Raw genomic sequence first — 8,420 nt, 5'->3', positions numbered from 1 at the left:
TCAGGACTCGGGTTGGGGAGCGGTAGTCTATCACCGATTGGTTAAATTTCAAAAGCTTGTCCCTATCAATGATTTGCTAACTTCCAGAAGCTTAGTTTCTCTGTTGAGGCTGTTGTTGACCCTGCTGATTTTGAGGACACATGTATTCATCAAAAGTTATCTCTTAGAAACGATGATTATTTGTTCATGACTTTGGACTGTGGCCAAGGAACACCCTTTTCCCTTTCCTGACTATGTAGGGTAAGCACTTTATTTGTTAGTATCTGTTTTTTAGTCTTCCCTCAGCCAAACCTGAGAGAAACCATAAAGCATTGTCCAAACTAACTGCCAGCGTTTTGAAAATCATTGCAAAAAGCGGGATGTAGGATGTTTATGTCGTGCTGACAAAGTCAAAGGACTCTGGACAAAATTGTGAAATACAGAACTTGTGCTGTATACACAAAACAGATGACAACCCTATTCCCAATATGTCCCATGCACCTACTATTGTGGTTGAAACTCCTTAGGTGCTTGTGGTACATTTGTTAGGCCAGTGAATACACACCACAGTACAGCTTCTTTATTCATTTTTACCTTTCTGGCAAGTCTAAATATTGTCTTCACCTCTCCTGCTAAGCAGTTAAGTACCCGTGTTTTCAAGTATGAAAAAGAATCACATTTTGGAGATCTACATGCTTCATTTGGGAACTGTATTACCCAGAAGTCACTTCAGTCTGCAGGTGCAGTGACTGAGCCAGTGAAGGCTTAGCAACGTGCTCTTAAGATGCAGTGCACACCAGGTGAGTGGAACTTCCTGCATCCTTTAGGGATGGCATTGTTATGGACTCTGGCTTTTTCCCACCTGTATGGGCTTCTAGAGCGCTGGGTCCATGCAGAGGTGACCAAGAGGAATAGCACAAGAAGAGACGTTACAGAGGCACCTCTGAGGCCCAGCTGAACCAGGATGTGCAAGCCATGGTACCCTTGTTTCTGAAACTGAACAGGACCCTGCAGGGCCCTCCTGGGTACAAAAGTCTGTCCCTCTTGTTTCTTTTTATTTATTTATTTATTTATTTATTTATTTATTTGGTTGTGTCAGGTCTTAGTTGTGGTGGGTGAACTCCTTAGTTGTGGCATATGAACTCTTAATTGAGGCATGCATGTGGGATCTAGTTCCCTGGCCAGGAATCAAACTCAGGCCCACCTGCATTGGGAGCACAGAGTCTTAACCACTGTGCCACCAGGGAAGTCCCCCTTGTTTCCTGTACATAGAGAAAGACTTTAGTTTCCTAAGCCTTCCCTGAGTTCCAAAGAGCAGATTCAAGTAGTTACTAATTAGAGGTGAGAGTGCAGAAAGAAAGGAAAAGCAGTCAAAAACAGTAATGACAATTGGAACAATAGTTCAGTGATAAAACACTCACAGGAATTCTAGTTCCTTCTGAAAGGTCATAGATAACAATCTGATGCATATCCTTGAGTTGTTTTGCAGAAACAAGACCTCCAGCTAGGTGGAGGATGGTGACTACATGATGACAACAAGCACATAGGCCTGAGACTGGTTGGAGCCAGAAAGTTGATGAAGATTCCTGAAAATCACCCTGTGACCTTACCAGCAACCAATCAGAAGAAAGTAGGTGAGCAGACCCAGTTTGATAACAGACACTAGACATTTTTAAAACTTCTGCTAACTACAACCTTGCAGTTTCAACATTCTCCCCCTTGTAACTATATAGCCAATTCTGACCCTAACCAATCCTTGCTTTATAAGCACCCTTACTTCTTGACAGCTCCAATTATAATTCTTGACAAACAACTTATGGAACTAACTGTGGCCTTCCATCTTTTGCCTTTATAGGCTTCCTCCATTTTGTAGTTCAGGTAACAATTCAAGTGCTTCTCGCATCTACATTTCCTGGGCGTCCTAACAAGCCCTAAATAAATGCCTGTTTAGTTCAATCAGGTCTTCATTTCTGAAATTTTGGCTAACACTCAAAAGACATAAATGTATGCTGTAATTGACTGTGTTGTCATTAATTCTTACTGTCCATCTCCTTTGACCAGAAGGTCAGACTCATGAGGGCAGGCGTCTTTGTCTCTTTTGATCTTGATGCAGCCAAAGTAGTGCCTGGAATGGGGTGGGCACTTAATGAGTGTTTCTTAAGGAGGGAGTAAATATGATGCTACAGATGCCCTGTTTGTTTTCAACATTTTGGCAAAGCTGTCTGCTCTCTTTACATAGCCCTTCCAGCTGTACTTAAATAAAAAAAATTTTAAATAAATAAATAATAGATCACATGTTACAAAGCTATAACCACAAGCTAGCCAAGTTTCCTGTGTAACTACGTGCTCTGCTTCATTCCCTCACTTCTCAGACTTCAGTGTCTCTAGAAACTGCACTGAGAGCCTAACCTTGTTCACACGGCCAAGGGCTATTTTGGCCACTAACTTTGAATAATTCAATAATGATGGATTTCAGCAATATCCAAATTTCACAAATATTTTTCTGAGATGATACCAACTCTCCATGCATTGTTACTGCAATTGTTGGTGAAATTATATTGTACCCAGCAAGGAAAGAGGATCATGTAAACCAATCCTTTATCTCAGGGTTCAAATGCCCCCTTTGTAAGTAAACTATGACTGGGACCATAGAGTCACTGTCCAGGGAGAAAATGGCATGCGGTAAGTCACTCTTCTTTTGAGATAGGTAGATCTTAGATTCTAGAAAAGAACTGAATACATATCTAAATGTGGAGTAAGAAATATGTGTCCACCCCTGAATGGGACACCGTCACTGGCTCTACGTTTCTTCTGAGGGAACCAGAGACACAGCACATGGTCCACCTGCTTCTGGCCACCCCACATCCCTCCTCTGTCTTCCCCACCATGGCCCTGTCTGGAGTCTTTGCTCTCTTGACCCTGACCTAACACACTGAGACTCATAAATTGAGTCTAAAGCATCAGCCTACATACTTTGGAAGAGCAATAAGACAGTGTTTATTAGACCCCAACTATGGATGGATGCACTTTGTGGCTGAGTGACAATCTGGTATCATGTGCGCATTTGTTTCTTTTAGGTTTCGGGAACATCTGAACTATAACTCTATTATAGTTATATATGTATATATAAATATATTGGAATATATTTCTATTATATCTGAGTACCTCTCTGATCAGCACAGACTACATTCCACGGAAATCTGGGTGCGTCCCCTTTAAGAAGCGTGGTTCTGCGGATATCTGGGTGCGTCCCCTTTAAGAAGGGTGAACCCCGCCAGTACTCAGAGCCTTGGGACACTTCTTCCCAGCTACCCTCAGGGTGAGGAGGAACTTTCCCAGAGGTGGGGAGCATCGCCTCTTGACAGGTCATAGAGCGCTGTGAACCACATTACCCTGAAGGCAAAGCGCGGCGCGTAAGGGTCCCTGAGCCAATGACGGCTCAGGAGAGATCCACTTCCGTTCTAGGGGGCGGTGTCTGGGCGGGCCTTCCGGCGTCGACCGCGGGCGACATTTTTAAACTCGGACCGGTTAGCTGGTGAGCGCTCCGGTACATTGGGTCGGCACCAGGTAAAGGGAGCCAGGAGGGCGCTGTGTCCGCTGCTCTGAGGAAAGGCTGAGGCTCCGCGTGGGCGCCATCCGGCCTGACTCTGTCTCGGGGCCGGGAGGGGCCTCCGTGCCCGGGGCCCACCATTGCCCACAGACTCCACTGGGACGGCCACGCCGATGGGTGCGATTCAGGTAAATGCTGCGCCCTCGGGCCCTCAGACAACTCTTCTCATTCTGCAGTATTTTCGTTCTTATCAATGTTCTCTTACGAGCGTCCTATGTTTATGTTCATTTGTTTCCCAAAACCTTGGTTTTCCGAATATTGAAATATGACGTGCGTGGGGGAAAAAAAAATTGCAGAGAACTTCCATGTTCAGTTGAATAAGCAGCTCTTACTAATACCCGTTCTTTGCTCAAGTCAAGAAATGAGATATAAGTAGGACCCCAGAAGCCGCCTGTGGGTTCCTTCCATAACAGTTATCCCCATCCCCTAAAAGTTAAGGTATTGTCTGATGTTTCAAGTAAACATTTCTTTGCTTTTCCTAATAGTTTCAGCTGTGTGGAAAATATTCGACGACTGTAGTTTACCTTCGCTCAGTTATCTTAAAACTCTTTTATGACTGGAATCATATAAGTATTATGATGTGTTTTTATTCACTTGCTCAGTATGGTGTGACTTTACCCATTTTTTCCTGGCTATCCGTTAATTTTCCTTCTTTTGCAGTGTTCTAATAGTGTGAATACAGTATATGAGTAAAATGTCTTTATAAATTCTGCTGTTGAAGGCTTGCTTTGTTTTTTTTTTGCTTGTTTGTTTTTTGGTCTCCTTTCTGTAATTATAAACATTGCTACGCTAGCCATACCTTCTTGCTTTCTGGGGTATATAAAGCACACATTTGTTTAGCGTATACGTTAAAATTATTATTGTATTTAAATGGACATTTCCACTTTTGGATCTTGTTTTGCTCCATGTTACTAATTTTTTTTTTTTTGCGTTACGCGGGCCTCTCACTGTTGTGGCCTCTCCCGTTGCGGAGCACAGGCTCCGGACGCGCAGGCTCAGCGGCCATGGCTTACGGGCATAGCCGCTCCGCGGCATGTGGGATCTTCCCGGACCGGGGCACGAACCCGTGTCCCCTGCATCGGCAGGCGGACTCCCAACCACTGCGCCACTAGGGAAGCCCCATGTTACTAATTTTAGTTTAGTGCTTTGAATGAGATTGTTATACTTAGTCTTAATCTATTCCGTAGTTGTATTTTTTTAACATCTTTATTGAAGTATAATTGCTTTACAATGGTGTGTTAGTTTCTGCTTTATAACAAAGTGAATCAGCTATATGTATACATATATCCCCATATCCTCTCCCTCTTGGCGTCTCCCTCCCACCCTCCCTATCCCATCCCTCTAGGTGGTCACAAAGCACCAAGCTGATCTCCCTGTGCTATGTGGCTGCTTCCCACTAGCTATCTATTTTACATTTGGTAGTGTATATATGTTAGTGCCACTCTCTCACTTCGTCCCAGCTTACCCTTCCCCCTCCCCGTGTCAAGTCCATTTTCTACATCTGCGTCTTTATTCCTGTCCTGCCCCTAGGTTCTTCGTAACTTTTTTTTTTTAGATTCCATATATATGTGTTAGCATATGGTATTTGTTTTTCTCTTTCTGACTTCACTGTGTATGACAGACTCTAGGTCCATCCACCTCGCTACAAATAACTCAATTTCGTTTCTTTTTATGGCTGAGTAATATTCCATTGTATATATGTGCCACATCTTCTTTATCCAGTCATCTGTCGATGGACACTTAGGTTACTTCCATGTCCTGGCTGTTGTAAATAGCACGGCAGTGAACATTGTGGTATATGACTCTTTTTGAATTATGGTTTTCTCAGGGTATATGCCCAGTAGTGGGATTGCTGGGTCGTATGTTAGTTCTATTTTTAGTTTTTTAAAGAACCTCCATACCGTTCTCCATAGTGGCTGTATCAATTTACATTCCCACCAACAGTGCAAGACGGTTCCCTTTTCTTCACATTCTCTCTACCATCTATTGTTCGTAGATTTTTTGATGATGGCCATTCTGACTGGTGTGAGGTGATACCTTATTGTAGTTTTGATTTGCATTTCTCTAATGATTAGTGATGCCGTAGTTGTATTTTTATACACACTCATCATGCATTAGGTAAACTTACAGTTTTACAGTATACAGCCACTTAGAGGGTTTCTGCTTTTGCAGTGATTGTACTCTGCTAGTAGTATTTATTTTACTGTTACGTCATCGTCCTCTGGTGATATTGGAAGAGAAAATGATTAAGACATCTTGTTAAAATACTTGTTTTAAGGGGGACAAAATGAATCCTTGTAAGGGTAAAAAGTTATAATGCTGGGAATCCTTATCAAGATGTTTAGAACCGAAGAAATTTCCATGTTTTTATAATGAGGGTGGAATAGAGGTCAGGTCTCATAGGTTGTTTCCTTTGTCTTAAGTTTAAGGAGTCATCTTTGACAGCCACTTATCTCAAACTGCTGGAGGCCAAGCACTTTTACCCTGATGCCAGCAACAACCCCTTTATCACAGATTAATTTTCTGGTGCCATTTTCTTGTAACTCTCTGTCTCTCTCTTTTTTTTTTTTTAGGGCACACTGTGCAGCTAGCAGGATCTTAGTTCCCAGACCAGGGATCGAAATTGAACCCATGGCAGTGAAAGCTCCAAGTTTTAACCACTGAACCACCAGGGAATTCTGAGATTCATTTTCAGTGTGAAGTCAACAAATGGTGTTTCCCTTCTCTACTGCAGGAGAAAAAAGCAGGTAGGAAATTACAGATAATCTGTCTGAATATTTATGAAAGAAAAAGGATATATAAATAACATGGATAAAAATTAAAAATATGTATTCTTGAATTCTGTTATATAATGTTATAATAATTTTCTTGAGTTTTATTTTTTTTATATATACAGCAGGTTCTTATTATTTATTTTATACATACTAGTGTGTATATGTCAGTCCCAATCTCCCAATTCATCCCCCCCCGACCCGCAACATCCCCCCTTGGTGTCCATACGTTTGTTCTCTACATCTGTGTGTCTATTTCTGCCTTGCAAACCAATTCATCTGTACCATTTTTCTAGATTCCACATATATGCATTAATATACTGTATTTCTTTTTCTCTTTCTGACTTACTTCACTCTGTAGGACAGTCTCTAGGTCCATCCTCGTCTCTACAAGTGACCCAATTTCATTCCTTTCTATGGCTGAGTAATATTGTATTGTATGTCTGTACCACATCTTCTCTATCCATTCATCTGTTGATGGGCATTTAGGTTGGATCCATGTCCTGGCTATTGTAAATAGTGCTGCAGTGAACATTGGGGTGCATGTGTCTTTTTTTTTTGAATTTTTGAATTTTATTTTATTTAGTTTTTATACAGTAAGTTCTTATTAGTTATCTATTTTATACGTATTAGTGTTTATATGTCAATCCCAATCTCCCAATTCATCCCACCAGCAACAACCCCGCACCACTTTTCCCCCCTTGGTGTCCATACGTTTGTTCTCTACATCTGTGTGTCTATTTCTGCCCCGCAGACCGGTTCATCTGTACTATTTTTCTAGGTTCCACATATATGTGTTAACATACAATATTTGTTTTTCTCTTTCTGACTTACCTCACTCTGTATGACAGTCTATAGATCCATCCACGTCTCTACAAATGACCCAATTTCGTTCCTTTTTATGGCTGAGTAATATTCCATTGTATATAAGTACCACATCTTTATCCAGTCATCTGTCGATGGGCATTTAGCTTGTTTCCATGACCTGGCTCTTGTAAATAGTGCTGCAGTGAACATTGGGGTGCATACGTCATTTATTTATGTATGTATGTATGGCTATGTTAGGTCTTCGTTGCTGTGCGTGGCTTTCTCTGGTTGCGGCAAGCGTGGGCTTCTCATTGCAGTTGCTTGTTGCAGAGCATGGGCGTTAGGCATGTGGGCTTCAGTAGTTGTGGCTCTTGGGCTCAGTAGTTGTGGTGCACTGGGCTTGTGGGCTTGTGGCTTGTGGGCTCTACAGTGCAGGCTTAGTAGTTGTGGTGCACGGGCTTAGTTGCTCCGCAGCATGTGGAATCTTCCCAGACGCAGGCTCGAACCCTTGTCCCCTGCATTGGCAGGCAGATTGTTAACCACTGTGCCACCAGGGAAGTCCCTGCATGTGTCTTTTTGAATTACAATTTTCTCTGGGTATATGCCCAGTAGTGGATTGCTGAGTCATATGGTAATTCTATTTTCCTTTTTTTTTTTTTTTGCATTACACGGGCCTCTCACTGTTGTGGCCTCACCCATTGTGGAGCACAGGCTCCGGACGCGCAGGCTCAGCAACCATGGCTCACGGGCCCAGCTGCTCCGCGGCATGTGGGACCTTCCCGGACCGGGGCATGAACCCGTGTCCCCTGCATTGGCAGGCGGACCCTCAACCACTGCGCCACCAGGGAAGCCCTATTTTTCGTTTTTTAAGGAACCTCCATACTGTTCGTCATATAGCGGTATCAATTTACATTCCCACCAACAGTGAAAGACAGTTCCCTTTTCTCCACACCCTCTCTAGCATTTGTTGTTTGTAGATTTTCTGATGATGCCCATTCTAACTGTCGTGAGGTGATACCTCATTGTAGTTTTGATTTGCATTTCTCTAATAATTAGTGATGTTGAGCGGCTTTTCATGTGCTTCTTGGCCATCTGTATGTCTTTGGAGAAATGTCTAATTAGGTCTTCTGCCCATTTTGGATTGGGTTGTATGTTTTTTTAATATTGAGCTGCATGAGCTGTTTATATATTTTGGAGATTAATCCTTTGTCCGTTGATTCGTTTGCAAGTATTTTCTCCCATTCTGAGGGTTG

At 42.5% G+C, this 8,420-nt stretch overlaps 1 protein-coding gene across 7 annotated transcripts in view; it reads left to right on the top strand.

Annotated features, from left to right (window-relative positions):
• Window positions 1-1,531: 1,531 nt before the first annotated feature.
• Window positions 1,532-8,420, top strand: part of LOC102981650 (zinc finger protein 773-like) — a 34,560-nt gene continuing 27,671 nt past the window's right edge. For 6 of the 7 annotated variants that reach the window (XR_003676544.2, XR_003676546.2, XR_003676545.2 and 3 more), the window contains exons 1-2: window positions 3,481-3,717; window positions 6,163-6,336. The gene's annotated coding sequence lies outside the window, so the exon portion shown is untranslated. Of the gene's footprint in view, window positions 1,614-3,480; window positions 3,718-6,162; window positions 6,337-8,420 lie in introns of those variants that run through there. The other variant, XR_008615444.1, reaches the window with a different exon arrangement.

Source organism: Physeter macrocephalus, chromosome 17, assembly GCF_002837175.3.
Source record: "Physeter macrocephalus isolate SW-GA chromosome 17, ASM283717v5, whole genome shotgun sequence".
Classification (NCBI taxonomy): Eukaryota; Metazoa; Chordata; class Mammalia; order Artiodactyla; family Physeteridae; genus Physeter; species Physeter macrocephalus.
This window is presented reverse-complemented; position numbering and strand designations above follow the sequence as displayed.